Here is a 17,782-nt window from a genome sequence, read left to right as displayed (position 1 = left end):
ATGAATGCACTGTTAATATATGTGTTATGTGCTGTACACCAGTAAACAGTCATTGGGTCCATAATCAACCCAGCTGTTTATGAATTTGTGGTGACATATTTACACACCCGCACAATCAGCTCTATTCAATACAAAACGAAGCAAAAAAAACTTTGACTGAATTGTTTGTAGAGCAGCGTTGCTAATGTCAAATAACCTCCCTGCTGGGAAAACAGCTTAAACCAGCCTAAGGTGTTGTTCACACAAGATGCATCTTGGTGTCCTGTCTTCTGTAATCATCAATGTTTTTCTAGCATCTTGTGCAATGAGACAAGTTGGTTCGATTCCATTTAAATACACTGCGTCTAGCTGTTATTGAACACAAGAATCTGTCCTATAGGAATGGATCTTAAAGTGGTTTGCTGGTCTTTGCTAGTATGCTGGTATCCCAGCCAACTAGTTTTCCAGTCTTAACCACCTGGCCCAAAGCCCTCTAAGACTAGCACAACTTGACCACTGGAAGCCAATTTGGTGGCCAGAAATAAACCACTTTAGGCCAGTTTAAGCTGCTCAGTCAAGAGGCTTGTAAATTTAAATTTACTTTATAATACACAAATTCATAAACTCTACAAACCTACAGTCTTTATGCTTGTTGAAAGTTCTTTGAAAATATATTTTAGTATCAATGAACACACCACCTCATTCTTGTCAAAAATGAAACATGACTCTACTCTGAGCTCTATTGTTGATTTGAAAACTCATGATGTAGTCATGTGATACTCTGAATGTGTAATTTGTAATCTCATACTCAAAAAGTTCTTATGACATCCAAATATAGTATCTGCACTTCATTGCTGAGTGAAACTAGACTAACTTAACCAGGTGAAGCCAATTTGATTACCAGAAAGGCCAGCAAACTACTTTAGTGGTTCAGTCTGTTCATTTCAACAGGCTTGTAGAGTAATATTTACCCTATGGGACACAAATTCATAAATTATGACAATTTACAATAGCAGGCCAAAGTCAGGAGAGACACCATATTGAAATTTACATGGATAAAATAAGGCTGTGAGGAATAGACAGGCATACAATTTTTACAATATATATTTTAAAAAAAAATCTCAGCTTTTAAAATAGAGTTTCTGTCAGCTTAAAGATTTTTGGAAAAGTGTTTAATCAGCTGAACAAATGGCAAACACCTCTGCACTGTGCTTCTATCCATCACAGCCTAGTTTTCTTTCCTGTCAAACATTAAGTATGGTACATTTATACTGTATATTGAATACTATTATTGTACATTTATACTATATTTACCTTATGGGACACAAATTTATACATTATTTAAACCAATAGACCTTAGTCAGGGTGGTGGCCATATTTGATTTTACATGGATGAAAACTAGGCTGAGATATACAGTCACCTTAACAAATAGCATGTTGCTAATCAACAGTACAATCCATTGAACACACTATAATTTACTCTTGTCAAAGATTATATAGCATAAAAATATAGCACTACACTGAGTTAATACTCTGAATGTTATCTGTAAAATCATACTCAAAGCACTCATATAAATACAGTATTTTTTTGGCCATGGACCCCTGGGTTACAGTAGCCTGGAGTCCATTGGTGAGTGAAACTGTTAGTGAGCCAAAAGGGGCTTTAGAGCGTAACATTGTGTGGTTTTGTGTGTTTATATACAGTATACAGATAAGTGTGTGAAAGAGAAAGAAAGTGGTATTGGTTATTGCCAGTTCAGTGACTGTAAGATGAGCTCTCTGATCTCTGCTTGGCACTCCTGCTCCCCAGCTGTCCGTCTGCGACTACCGCCCACCTCTGCTCCAGACCTCCTAACACTCCTAACATCAAGTTCTACACCAACACAGTCCACATCTAAACCCACGTCCACCCTAAAAACTATTCTACTGATCACTGCTTTCCCATCACCTGAGCTGCTCGGCCTTGGCACAGGAAAGAAATCTGAGGTCTTCACATGCAGAGGAAACAATAGATAAACGGGACTACGCAATAGACCCATAATAACTGCAATTGTAAGATCTCTGCCCTTTTATCCTAACATTTCTCGAGTGTCCAGACCTTCTGGCGCCTTATTGTCTTTATATGAAAGGATTACAAGAGGAATAGATTCACTCTGTCTCCCTTTCCAACAGTTATCTGCTGTCCTAAGAGTACCTCTGGAATAAAAATATTATTTTCCCCCTGAAGTCCACTAATATTGTGTGTCAAGGGTTCTTAAAAACAGTCATAATTTAGTTTTATACAACCATTTTCCACCCTCTTGCTGACCCTTAGTTCTACAGTGATAAATGGAAATTCTGTCATCCTTTATTCACCCTCATGTCATTCTGAACCCACTTCTTACTTTCTTCCTTCCATGAAACTCAATAGGAGAGCTATAGCCAAACATTTTCTGTACAATGAAAGCAGATGGGAAGCTCAAAAAAGGACAGAAAAGAAGTCCATATAACTGATGCAGTGTTGGAGTTCTTGAAATCTGCTAAAAGCTTTCAAATCACATTTACACACTTGTGCATAATTAAACGTGATGTTTTAGGGGCATTGTGCATTGTTTGGACTAAATAACAGCAAACGTCATTGAGTTGTGTCTATTGTGTTATCAAATATATGCACAAAGCTACTGTGAAGAGGATTGTTTTCAATTTCAGTGTCTTTGAATGACCTTATATTTCATTATTCTCTTCACGCAAACCAATTGTATGATTTTAGAAGACTTTTTATCGCACTTCATTTTAAGGACCAATTTGCGCTGTTAACAACAATTAACAACGACTTTTCCCTCAATAAACTCTTAATTGGCTGCTTATTAGTAGTTAGTAAGGTAGTTGTTAAATTTAGGTATTGGCTAGGATTAGGGATGTAGAAAATGGTCATGAAGAATATGTGCTTTATAGGCACTAATAAACAGCCAATATGTTAATAACAGGCATTCTAATAAGCAACTAGTTAATAATGAGAATTGGTCCCTATACTAAAGTGTTACCAATTTCTTTTGTTCTTCTTTCTACTTTTATTGTTTCATGATGCTCAATTGCCTTACTATATGTTTTTCTATGTATTATTTCTTTCTTTTTTTAAGTAAATTAATTCATATGGATTAAACAAGAACAGAATTTACATTTTTGTTCGAACTAACCCTTTTTCCAAAGGCTGTTTGTGTTACTGTACCTTTGAGACATGTTCTGATTGGTTAACTTCTGCCGATCAATGTATTTCACACTGTCGTTCATCACGGCGGGCCAAGTCGCTGAATACTGAACAGAATTTGATATATCAATGTTGGCAGTCTAACATTTACATAATCATGTTCCGACATCAATATCACAATGATTTCTGATTGATCAGCCTTTTCCACTTGGCGTATGTCTACATAGCACATCATCAGTCCTGTTTTCCATTTTATCTTCCATTAATAGCACTAAACGAACAGTGTGCAGATGGTCTGTAGAGGGAGGGTTCGTGGCGAGGGCATACAGTCTGATCGCAGGGGGCTAGTAAAGGGGCAGATGGAAAATGCCAAGGCCGCAGACGGACAGCCAGGCTTCTCTGCAGGCCTGCAGAGCTGTATGGTGTGACAGCCCTCTGATAAACTGAGCCAAGTTAACCAACAGCACTCCATGTTGGACAGGGCAGAGGGTTACAGAGCTTTCAGATGTGACCGGGTGAAATTATCAGGCCAATCTTAATCAAACACTTACCTTGGTGACCTCATTCCAGTGTTGGTTTCTTTTTCAGCTTCTCCTGATTTTTAAGTGTATGTAAGATGTTCAAGTCATTTTGTGTATCTGACTCTGTGCTTATGCCACATCGGCAATGTTGCTATGTGGCGCCACCGGTCCTGGTCTGAGCCAAAAATGTCTTTTTGTGTGTGTGTATGTGTTTGTGCCAGGACAGAGTCTTGGCTTTGCCTCTGGGGAACATAATGGCATTCCAAAGAACTGGCACAATTTCAGTGCAAAGAGAGCAACAGGGAAAAATACGTCTGGATTACTTTGACGCTCTGACAGTTGGTCTATATGACATTAAAACCACACAATAGAGAGGCAGCCTTAAAGTGCTACTGGAAAAGCATACAAACCATCATCAGCATTGGGCCTCTTATGACTGCAAACACACCAGACTATATCTGTGTTTGAACTACCCTTTCTTCACCTCCATCCACAGACGGATCACTTTTACTGGTAAAAGTAGCAGTTGGGTAACACACTCCCCTTAGGCTAAAAATGTCAGCAAAAGTAAGAGAGATAGATTAAGGAGATGGATATCACTGTACATAAAGAGTCTTCAAAACTGAAGAGCTTTAGAAACTGAATACAGTACAGTCAGACACTTATGTTCTAGTATGTGTCTGTACTCTTTGCATGAGGTCATAGATTTATTGCTGGGCCTGTGTCAATGCCAATATAATTTAAAAGAGGTCATATCATGAGATTTTTCCTTCATCTTTTGAAATAAGTGTTTGATGTACTATGAAAATCCAAAAGTTCTTCTACAGTCCAACAAGAGTATTTTCTAAAAAAGAGCTTGCACTGAACTTACAGACGTTGGACAGATGAATGCATTAGAATATCAAAGAGGAGGAAGTTAGACAGATAGGATATTAATATTTTTACACACAGCAAAAGAAATAGCCATAAGAGTTGCAAGTAGGAAAGTTTGCTAAATCTTGTGCCATTTCTGGCTGTGTAGCACCTACAGCTCTGCAGGTAATTTTAGTTTTTGTTAATATTTTGATTAAGATTTTATTTTTGTATTTTCTGTTTTATTTAAATTTTAGTTAAAGTTTTAGTCATTTTGTTGTGTTATTTATATAAATCATTTAACATTTTTATTAAGTTTTAGTTTAGTTTTACTTAACAATATTAACCCTGAGCTGTATGTTTGTCCTATCACGAAAAAAGGCTCATTTAATTTAAGTCAGAGAGAGACATGAAAAATATAATTAATTGAGTAATTAAACAATAATGGTAAAATATAATAAATATAATTCATTTATTAAATACAAATATTTTTCACACATTTTTGTTTAATTTATTTTTTCAGGCATTCTTCTCTCAGATTCATAGCACAAGTTTTTTGATTCTCCAGGTGCAGTGGGAGTCAAAGGTCAGCTCTTTATAAAGGCGAGGGCAGGGGTCAAGGCCTGCGCTCCATGGAATTTTGTGTATCGCTATAGTGAGCACAATAGGATAGGTGGAATGACAGGTATCCCTCAAGGGCAGTAAACAGGAGATATACTTTAGCGTTGGTGGGGTCCAGAGCAGGGGCCCATGTTGAGACCCCTCAGCATGGACAGAGAATAATAAAAACAGAGAAATGGGCTACAGGCTATTACACTCTGACAAAGAGAGATGGATTGAGTTACAGAGTGATAGATTTTTCGGAATACCCATATACACAAACTGTCCAAGCTTCAAGCGTAAAGTGATTGACACAAGATCATTCCAAAACAGCAGAAAGTTGTGGGCTATGTGATTTGATCCACTGCTGAGATCAAAAGGAAGGAAAAGAGAGGAAATGGAATATAGGATAAAGAACTAAAAACAGGATTGCAAAGTGGAGTAGGTGTTTTCATGATTTCTTTTAAAACCCCATTCCAGGAACCAGACCGTATAATAGCATGCCTAATGTAAAGGGGTTTCCGCATAATTTTATTTTTTGGGGGCTTTATTTTAATTAATTATTATTTTATTTTTTTGTGTATAAAGTACTCTCACGATACATTGTGAAAGTCTTTATAAAAATAAACCCAACTTGCCACAATAAACACGCTTTGCTTTTCTAACTGAAGAAGAGGAGAGAGACAGAAAATTGAGCCAGCGGCTCTATCAGCAGGTTGTCAGGTGATCCAGCCACAGGTAAGGGCTTCAGGTGTGTACAAAATAAAAACCAAGGCATTGAAAGGCTCTTTTATGTGGCTTGGGGGACGGAAGGGTCATATCCCCCTCAGGGCAGGTCATGACTCCTGACTCATGACCCCACTCTGAAAGAAGGGAATGCAGAAGATGAGGGAGGGACAAGTCTGAGCATGGCCTTCATGAAACCTAAAGGGCAACTTGGAAAGAGCAAGAGAGAAACACTTGACAAGGGAAATATTTTATTTACATGACATGCATTCTGTTGTGGGAGGTTTTATAAAAGGGAAAAAAAACATTCTCAAAAGTCAAGTAAATTCTCTATTAAAATCCTACTTGATGTTTTTGTTATCCATAAAAACACAAACATATGAACATACACACATACATATATTTAGTTGCTTTGTTGCTGCTCCTCGCCTTTTTATCTTAATTAAAGAGTCCAAATGACCTCTGACCTTCTCACATCTGTCTCTTCGACATGTGACTTCCAGATGTGCCAATGACACTCAGGCCAATGACATGAGCGTGTCATTTTCCAACTTACCAATAAGTGGCAGCACAAACACCACTGCCCTTGCAAAATAGTGAGACAGTGCCTTGAGTAGATAAAGTAGATAAAAGGATAAAAATAAAATGAAAAAAGGTTAAATAATGGGTAGATATGGTGCATTTGGTACTTTGGCTTTAAAAAATATTTGAATTATTAAGAAATGTTTAAAATTGCATCATAAAATTGTTAATTTCCTAGTTAATTTCGGACTACTTAAAACATTTGTCATGTAGGTATGCATTTAAACAGAACCATTGCAGAAAAAAATCTTCCTTGAAACTTCAGAGATATAAGCACTCAATCTAAGACAATCAACCCTACCACCACAGGAAACATTAAAACAGTCTTACCTGTGATAAAAGAAGATTTTCAGACCAATTTTTCTTTGGAATATCCCGGATGAGCCCCCAGAGTTAACTTAAATCAGCTATGTTTAATGTCAGACAGGGACTATCTCCTAGGAGATAGAAGGATAGAACTTACATTTTCCAATAAAGTAGGCTATAGTTCATGTCCATCATTTGTATTTTATATTAACCATTCTATTAAAACAATAATTGCTGTACTGTCACTATAGTTATGGCTGAAATGCTTGTAGGTATCCACCCTTTAGCCATGATTCACGTTTGTTATTACTTACCCACCCAAATGTCATGAAGTAACAACTGCAAAACATTCCTTTCATATCGTTTGCTTTTAGTCGAACTTTTCCCCCACCAGATGTTCCCTGTCTGCAAAAATCCGACTGCCAAAAAAGAAAAGAAATTGTACTTTGTTTTTTTGTTATCTCATCAGTCCTCTCTGGTTTCTGGCAGCGGCCCAGTCATCAGCCACTCTAGAAAAATATTACATAAATATTGTTTGTGTTAAAATGTGTTAAAATAAACCTTTTCCCCGTGGGAAATGTAGACAAGCCTTTAATGATAATAATAATTTTTGCGGCTGACTGGGGAGAAAGGAAGGCGGGAGGAACCCCCTCCTTTTCTCACAGTTTATCCGTTTCCAACACTTTGAGCCCTCTGTTGGGTCTTTGTACTTCTGTCCGGAAAGAAAGACCCAGAAAATGAATGACATATGCCTCCGTCACCCCCAAGAGAAGGTGCTAGTCCTGAGTCCATAAAACAAAAGTTCATTTATGTCTATTGGTTTATCTCAGATTTCTAATATCTCTAATAATAGTAATAAAAATAATCTCATTTTTTAAATGAGATTTATGATATTTGTCTTTCAGTTGATAACAGCAATATGCTAAAACGCTCAAATCATCCTAACAACTACAGTGTGCTAAAAGCACTAAGAACAATAATACACAACGTAAAGGGATAAAACACTCTAGCAACTGCATAGTGATATGCCAAAAACCGTCTGAATGCCGAACAAATATTTAGTAGTGTGTTAAAACACCCAGAAACACCTTAGCAACTGCATTTTGTGCTCAAAACACTCAAATCTCCATAACAACTGCATACCAGCTGCTAAAAACATACAGAACAATCAAACAAACACATATTGTACTGAAATGCTTAGAACACCTTAGAAACTGCATAATTTGCTCAAAACACTTCAATATCCCTAGCAACTGCATACTAACACTAAAAACATCCACAACACCTTAGCAACTGTACCGCAACACCCTGAAAGTCCCTGCTGGGGTGAGGGGGTTGACTGGTCTTAAGCTAGTTCAAGATGGAAGTAGCTGGTTTTAGCTTGTCTCCCAGACAAGCAGGTCTTCCTGTGTTTGCAAGCTGGTTTTAGCGAGTTGGTCAGCTGGTCTCCCAGCCTGATCAGCTAAAGAATTGATCAAAATGCTTCTAAAGCCATCTTACAAACCAGCTATGACCAGGCTGGAAGACCTGCTAAAACCATCTTGACTGAAATCCACACCTGGAACATGATGGTGACTGGCAAAGACAAACTCACATTCTCTTGGGAAACTGTTAAAATCCAGTTTTCATATTACGTTAGTACAGGATATGATCCAATTTGTGGCAAGCCCAACTTCTGTTGCCAGACCCCAGTGGTGTAACCATTAACCCTAATATGAAGAAATAACTGCTATTCTAAACACGCATCTAACCGAAGACTTTCGCACCTATACTAGATCAATGTAACACAAAATGTAACCCGTTCTGGTTGACCCTATCCATTAATACATCCCCAACCAAACCCTATCTCTGTATTCAGCTTCTCGGTCTCTCCATCTCTTGTACACACACTTTAATTCTCTCAGTCGCTGTATTCTCACTGAAAGATTACACACTCTCTCTGTCCAATTAAGCACACTAACAAGCTTAACTGCGCACTGAAAAGCAGATTTACTGCTGCTTGGCTGTACTAGTAATTATTGGCAGGGTCCACTGAAACAATTCAGCGCTTAACCCGCTTACTGCTCAGTCATGGTTCATCTCTCATTCGCTTTCTCTCCCTATTTAACTCTAGATCCCAAACCCCAGGCCCAGAGCAAAGGAGCAAAAAGACAGAACGGGCAAAAGAGAGAGAAAGAAATGTCTCTTCATGGAGGAAAAGGCTGAGAACAAGTTGTAGGGAAAAAGGGGGCCATTGTAGGGGGCTGGCCTGTGGACAAGCTGCCCATTCAGAGTTGCCCAGCCGTGTACAATGGCTAAACTAACATTACTGACATTTGGAGTTGCCCAGGCTTTAGAGCATGAGGGCAGGGGAGGGATGGGGGTATATACGGGGGGGGCTCTCCACCCCTCCGGCTGGCAAGAGAAACCATGTTGGAATAAACCCTCTGGTGGTTCCAGCTATTGATAAAATATTCATGTCACGGGGTGGGAAATGAGACGGCTGCCTGCTGAGTTGAGGTAAGACAAGAGGATAAGAGAGGAAAATAGCTTTAATATCTAAGACAGTAACAGATTTGATAGACAGCTAATTGGTACTTGCTTATCTCTTCTACTTTTCATACCACCCTAGTAATCTTTTGTGAGTTATAGAAGAGATCTTAACATTGTCTTAAACTGTATTGTGCAGACACCAAAGTCAGAGAGTTCAATATGAACTCAAAGATTTTTCGTCATATTTTTCCAAGACCAAATGATCTGAGCCATGCTCTTATTGTCTATACATTAAAATTTTGAAGGATGTTTAGGAGAAACATCTGAGACCAAGTTTCTCGAGCTGATATGTTTCTCCTCCTAATGACTGCTGGTGTCTCAAGTTGTCTGTGGTAGAACAATATCCAACTGAAAACAGCATTCAGGAGCTGGTGTGATGGGGTCATCCCTGCTTTGATCCATGCCTCTATTTATCACGGTGACATGGCCAGCAGTGGGTGGCGGTCACTTGGTGTCAGTGCCACAGTGTTGCTCCAAAGAAAGAGGGTCATGAACATCTCAAATGTTGGGGGTAGTTTATTTAGTTATTTAAGCGTCTACAGAAAAATTACTGTTATAAAGTTGCTTTTCCATAGCTCAAAATAACAGCTTTGTCCAAGATGTTTCTCCTAAAATTTCTACAGTTCTAAGAAGTAAAAATGAGACAATTGTTAACACAGTAAGAGTTTAGAGCTTTAAAAATTATGTAGATAGCACAGCTCAGATCATTTGATCTTGGAATTGAAAGCTCCCATTTTCCACTGCTGTCTAGAAGAAACAGTTGAGTAATTATAAACATTTCTCATACCTTTGTTTCTCTATGCTCTTCCTAATTTATGAAAAACATAAACAACACTGCAATACGTATCTCAGACAAATGTGTCCACCGCACAACCTTGTGGAAACACCATACCAGGCAGACCAACCGCAGTTACGTCAAGCTTTTTAATGACACATAAAGTTATACAAGCGTAAACACTTACAATTCACATGTCAACAGCTTTTCCTGAGCTCTGATGATAAAGCAGAGGTATACTGAGGTTATTGAAACAAATCTGCATGCTGAAAAGACTCTGGACCAAGTGTAAGTTTGCACGGAGGGAGTTTCCCGCAGTAGTGCATGAGGTTTTTATTTGCTCTCAGGTGCAGGTGAAAGAGCACATAACTGACTTCATTTTCCAGCACAGAGTGCCACTCATCCAGGCCAGGAGAAGTCTCCCGGAATAAAGAACTTTTGATCTGGGATTTGCTCCACACAAACCCAGTGACATAAACATGCGAGCTATTAGAAGCCACGCTTACAGGAAATCTTGCTCACATGCATGCGAATTTACACACTGATTATCTTGTGTTTACACATGCATACATAACTTAGGTATTTTTCCTGTTCTGGTGCACACACACAACCTCAAACTTGCAGACAGCAGTGGCGTGTCTAGAGTAAACAGTTTGCGAAGCTCCAGGGAAGAGGGTCCAGGGCAGTAGCTCCAGAGCTGATGACGTGAAGTGAACGAAGGGAAGCTTACGCAGTCACCCAGGTTTGTTTAAACAAGCCTGGCTCAGCCCGGCATGGTAAACAAGACTGGACCACCAAGACTGCTGCCATTCCACTGCCAGTTGCAAAGTACTGTTGAGCCCATCGTCCCCTGTGCATGCTGCGCCAGCCTCCGTACTACACAAGGACATCAGTGTAAGCCAATGGAAGGGGGGTGACATGCAATGCCATCCCTATGTGTTCGTGTTTGTGTGCAAGAGGGGCTGAAGGGGGCACTTGAGCTTTTAACAGCAATAACAGCTGCTTAAACCAACAAACGGAGAACTTGATATGTACACACAGAGAGAAAGAGGCCTCAACTACCCTGCAAAGAGCTGCAACAAAGATCAGGGCCACCTATCACACAGCTGGTTGGGGCCGCGGTGAGGTCACAGGCCTTAGATGTACATAATCTGCAGGCTTTGCTGTTTGATCACATGCCAGGGATCCGACGGGGATGACAGCTCTGTCCGATTCTACCTTTCAGAAGAGCAGAGACAAGATAATTCCCAAATCCTTCTCAAACAAGTGATAGAAAATCCTCTGGACATCAGATCACACACTGGACAGATCACACACCACCCACAAGACCAATTAAGTGTTTGCGTAAGATCGCACGTAGACCACTTTTTTAAATAAATATCCATTTCCTGAAGGAAATACTAGTGCTGCAAGACAAGAGTGTTTTGGTTAACATGAAAGTTATAAAGTTATACTGACGTATAAAACACCAGTTACTATTTGATATGCAAATAGTTAAAGGTAAACCAGTCACACTTATTATTACAATTATTATTATTATTATTTGGAATAGCACCGTCTTCTTAGAGTTGGGGTATCTGGACTCAGACTGCAATTATGAATGAACTTGGAGTCGGCTGGACTCTGGAATTCATGTCATATGTAATATGAAAGATAAATGCGTAACAACATAAAATTAAGATATTAATAAAAAGACTATATAGAGTCTCATTCATTAATAAATGTCCCACTCAAATTCAATTGGTTAAAGACTCAGTCCCAACACAAAGGGCCCTATTTTAGCGATCTAAGCACATGGTCTATAGTGCACAGTGTAGGTGCACTCAGGGCATGTCCGAATCCACTTTTGCTAGTTTAATGACACGAAAGCAGTCACCACACGGTCTAAACAGGTTGTTCTTATTCTCTTAATGAGTAATGGGGTTTTTTGGGCGTAACATGCAATAAACGAATCAGAGTTTCATCTCCCATCCCCTTTAAAAAGAGCCAACAATGTTATTTTAACTGTCATTATTTAAATGTTTTTGAGTCTTTTATTGAGTGTTGTGTTTCATGGGACTTAAGCACTCTGCATTGTTAGTGCCCTGTTGTACCAGGTGAGCTACTGAGCAAGTTTACTATGTCAAAATGGAGCTGGTTATGTAATGCAGTTATCAAGCATTATGGTAAACATGCTTTGGGGTTATAGTATTGCATTTGTATGTTAAGTAACACAATGTGCTAATCAGCAGAAACAGTTTAATGGTTTAACACAGTGCATTCTAAGTCGCAGATGCCCAGAATGCCTTGCTGCAGGACAGCTGTTAGTTGGCTGTTAAGACTTGCAGGTTGTGAGTGATTACGACTCTCTTAAGATAGCCAGCCACACACAGCCTTACTGCACAAAGAGCGGCCTATCCACCGCTCAACCTCCAGAGCCTGTGCACTCACTAGCAGAATTAATATCTCATATAATGGACAGAGATCCAGCCTTATCCACCTCCTCCATACACACTGGCAGATCCATATAAATACTAAGAATTAGATCCAGAACAACAGAGAGACTGATACATACAAAAATGTGCCAAAAGATACCAGAAGATTCATAGATTTACTAATCAAGACCAGGTTTTACAAAACAAGCCATTCAAGTTAAAATAGTTATTTTAAGCCATTAAAGAATTTTATGTTTACAGCTGAAAATTATGTGACAGGATAATATTAATATTTAACATATATAACTCAATTTTCTATTAAGCCTATACATGTCTATTATACTATAATGTGTTTTGGTGGATTTCACTTAATGCATTTAAAGGTTTTCATTACTATGATAAAAATCCAGTACATGATAAAATCCAATGGAACACATGACATTGGTGCTGTAATAATTTTTAGCCTTTAAAGGTAAAAATCGTAATAGGTAAGGTTTTATATATGAATATATATATATATATATATATATATATATACATAAATGTATGTATAATATATATATTTTTTTTTTTTATTTAAACATGTATCTGGTTATAAGGTGTGCTGTAAGGCATTATAATACCCCTAAAATTCCCTGAATACCCTTAAAATTCTTTTAAAATGTATTTCATAGAAATTGCAAGCAGATGTTTTCTTAGAAATATCAAATATATATTTTCCTAAATGTGTAATATTGCCAAAATGTCTGTACCTTCAGGAGCCTGAATTAATTTCACATTACCTTAAAGTCTTTTTTGAAACTTGAAAATGTTTGTGGATCAATTAAATTTCATAATATGGAGAAAAATATGTGAAACACTGTGGTCAAAGCAGAACAACAAAAGTCATACAAGTTAGGAGTGACATTAAGGTAAGTAAATAATGATAAAATGTAGTATGTGCTTCATACCCATACTGCAAAGCATTGGAATTCCGGTTTAAAGAAATACGATTAAAATTTGTGCTTTAAAATGAGCATGTGCTATAGATTAAGCTTTTTTTAGTGTTCAGATTATCTCTTGAGTGTATTTCATGGTTTTCAGGTTTACGGGCACTGAAATGTAACTCTCTGTTTAACGACACTGTGTTCCAGGTTATGAGTGTGTGTGTGTGTGTGTGTGTGTGTGTGTGTGTGTGTGTAAGATGAGTAAACCATATCTGTCCTTCCAGCACAGAACTCCCCCTCTTCACCTCTCCATCCATCTGCCAGGGTCACTCTTTTACAGGAATCTCTTTTACAGAGTGCGCAGCACAAGAACAACTATGAAGCCTGTTAACAAGCGTCATCCATTAACCAGCCACACCGTTTGTTTTCACACGAGAGGTGAGAGCAACATGAGGACATGGCTGTACACCTCTGTACCAGAGTGATAGATATCTGTGCACCGTGAGGACAAATATAAGGGAACTAAGAATATGACAGTGGATGAAAATTCTATAAAAATCAATGATTATATTTTTTTTTACATTTGATAAAAAGACTTTATAAGACTTATAAACAGTACGGTGACACTTTAGTAAAGGGACTAATTCTTACTATTAACTAGTTGCTGATTAGCATGCCTATTAACGTATTGGTTGTTTATTAGTACTTATAAAGTACATATTATACATGACCATATTCTACATCCCTAATCCTGCCCAATAGCTAAACTTAACAACTATCTTATTAGCTATTAATGAAGCAGTAAAAATAAGTTTATTGAGGCATAGTTAATGGTTTGTTAATGGTGAGAATTGGCCTTAATATAATAACAGGTGTTATTTGTTAAAAATCATATTATATCATATTATTATCAAATTGGTTAAAATCATGAACATATATATATATATACACACACATATTCATACATATACGTATAGATAGATAGTATTTACAGTAAAATATATGGCCTTAATATTTTAAAAGCTTTATATATTTTAATATTTTTTTAATATTTATCAAATTTAGAACAAAAAATATAAATTACATATATTATATTATATTATATTATACTATTGCTGTGCTTTATAGTGCAACTTATAACACTTTAACTGTGGATTAATCATTGTAATGTGTTTCCTCATGTGACTTATTGCTTTTCTTAATGTCTGAATTAAGAAAAAAAAAGAATTCTCCAATTATTCCTTTTTTCTCCATGATCTCAGTTTATATGACAGAAAAAAGAAAGTGATGGCTTTGGAAAACCTCCAGTTTGCACACATTTTTATTCCAACAATAATTTTGTGAAATTTAAATCTCAGCGATTGAATTGGACAGCGGAGATGATGGAAGATTGAAAGCAAGGAAGAAGATTGATTTTGCAACTTCACCGAATGCAAATGTTTTTCCTGGAACTCATCGATTCCAAACCTTTCAACGGCTTTACCGGATTCTTCCCTTATCTGCATCTGAGAGTTGCCAAGAGTTTGTATTGTGCAAGTGTGCGCACACAGGGAACGGCAGAGGAATTGCGTTAAGTTTAAACATTATTCACCACAACTTTTTTTTTTTTTACACAAACCTGTCAGTGTGATTAAAGTGTGATGTGGTCGGGGCAAGAGTTTCTGAAGGGCACATCAGACTGTTTTGCACACAGAAAAGAAAAGGCCTCAAGGAGAGAGAGACAGAGAAAGAGTGAGAGGCCTCTTCCTCTCTCAGGAAAAACACACCTGACCACAATTATGTCTTTGAAGCTTCTCTGTGACCTTTACCCCCTCACCCCAAACACGGAGTACAGCAAAGCGCTTTCAGTGTGCAACTCGACAGAGCAGCATGCAGCGATTACACACACACACACACACACACACACACACACATCCCTGTTTCTAATCACAGTTACACACAGATCTATACATTCATACAAATACACACATTGTAGCAGCTAAAAACTGGAACTTAAAGCAGCCAAAAATGCCTCAACTCATCTCAGTACTGACTATCGCCATAGCAGCCTTTCCAACAGCATAAATCAATTCATCGTATTCATGGCCAACACATAACCTTTAGAATGCTTAATCAGATCCGGAGTCTGTGCTTTATGCTCCAGAGCTGAGCAGAAGGGAGGAGAAGAGACAGGACGGGATGGGACAGGACGGGGGAGGAAAGGGACTTTAACATGTCCTCAGACCTTAAAGAATGATCTCGCCTCATCTCCTCTCGTCTCCTCTCATATCCGTGCATTTTGGCTGGTCTTGTGTGAGTGGAGCTGTGCATGGCTGTTGAATGCAGTGGTGTGTGTGAGTTTGCAGCAGATGTTGCTCTTTTGTTAAAATAATTTGGTGGGAATTTTCATGAGCTGCACAAGGCCACAGATGGGATACAGGTGGAGATGTGAAAAGCGAGAGAGGGAGGGATCAGAACACTGCCCACTAGAGATAGACTCAAGAAATGCTGAAGAATATTAGAGAGAAAGTAGGGTTAGTAGGGCACAGAAAGAAAATCTTACCATAAATTGATTTTTTGTACAAAAATTAACGTATGAATGAGTTTTTTTTAAATACTTTTTATCTTGGCTCAGTGGTAGAGCATTGCAATAGCAGCGCAAAGATTGTGGGTTCAATTCCCAGGGAACACATGTTAAGTAAAAAATGTTAGCCCGAATGCACTTTAATTATGAAAGCGTCTGCTAAATGCATAAATTTATTTAATTTATTTAATTTTATTTAAGTCTTGTATGGTATTTTAATTGTAAAAATAAAGTGTAAAAAAATCAAAAATAAAGTGAACATGCTATTTTTTCACAAAGCATCTTATAAATAAACGAACATGTATATTAATCATTTTAAATTGTATTTTTATGTATACGAAATTAGACCAAAAATTTATCCGCACAACTGCTTTCAACATTGATAATAATAAGAAATGTTTCTTGAATATTACATCAGAATATTACATTCTTTGCATCTCAGGAACAGATTATTCTTAAAATATATTAACAACATACATATATATATATATATATATATTCACACACACACAGAGTATAAATATATATATATATATAGAGAGAGAGAGAGAGATAGACAGACAGACAGATACACTGTAAAAAATTATTTAGCAGTTTAGTTGTTTCAATGAATTTTTTTATGTTGACACAACTTTCAGTTACTGAATTTATTCATTCAACTAAAAATTTTAAGTTTTCAGTGTCTCAACTAGTTTGAAAGTTGACTCAACTAGATTATTTGTCCTCTGAATTAAAATAAAATGTGTTTACTCAATTCAATAGCAATTCACGTTCTCAACATCACTTATCGTGAGATCTCGTCATTCTCGTGAAGGCTGTTGCAGATGCAGACAGAATACGGTCGTCGGCCATACTAGTAAGCTTCTCCACAAAGTTTGGACATTTTAACAGAATACAACTTTGGTAAGTAAAATATTCGTATTCATTGGCTTAATGTGTACAATTACATTTGTTGTCTCAGAAGAGTAAGTATGGTTTAAAGAGACTATTTTTTTATTTACTGTATGCAAATGTTCGTTTCAATAGTTCACGCTTACATATAATTAGCTGAGGTATGGAATGCGTATTTGGCGCGCTGTCCGGGGAAGGGCTCCGAGCTCGGGAATGGCCCGAACCTAGAGTACCCCCCCCCCCCTTCCCCGTCCCCGTCCCCGTCTCCGTCTATTTATAAAGTGAACTTGAAGTGAGGAGATGGGGTGGAGGAGGGATGCTGATAAACCGTCAATGGATAGAGGTAAGTCAGCGATATTTATACTATGGGATTGATTACTTGATTATGGTCCACCTGTGTTGATTAGGCTAAGTATCTGACGCGCTCCTCCCGAATCTTATTAATAAAATTACATTTAGCGGCACTCTGAAGCCTCAGAATACAGGCGGTTCCACAGTATTTTCTTTATAAGTATTAAAACAGATATTCTCCCATGCGCGACAGCGGAGCTGAACTTATGTGGAGAACGATAAAAATACAGTTTGTATGTATTAATTGAGCCCAGAGCTGCGTTAGAGACCGTTCAAACAGAGCGCGAGAGCACAACGCATCACTCTATGGATTAAGAACAGCGGGAATTTAAAAAAAAAGGAACCGCTCTAAACCTGACAGCGTAAAGACATCCGTCAGAATATACATCGATGAAAAATTAGGGGGAAAAAGAAGACTACTACTCGAACTGTCTCTTTTCTGCATGTTATAAGGGAAACGAATGAGCACTTTCCTCAGAGTTCTTCTGGAGCGCGTAACTTAACGTTACATTTGATATCGCTGACATAAGCTTGGTTCTGATGATTTTTTACAGTCTACGGTTCAGATGAAGTTCTG

This window comes from Carassius carassius, chromosome 23, assembly GCF_963082965.1.
Source record: "Carassius carassius chromosome 23, fCarCar2.1, whole genome shotgun sequence".
In the NCBI taxonomy this organism is placed as follows: Eukaryota; Metazoa; Chordata; class Actinopteri; order Cypriniformes; family Cyprinidae; genus Carassius; species Carassius carassius.
The sequence above is the reverse complement of the archived record's forward strand: the minus strand, read 5'-3'. Positions refer to the sequence as shown.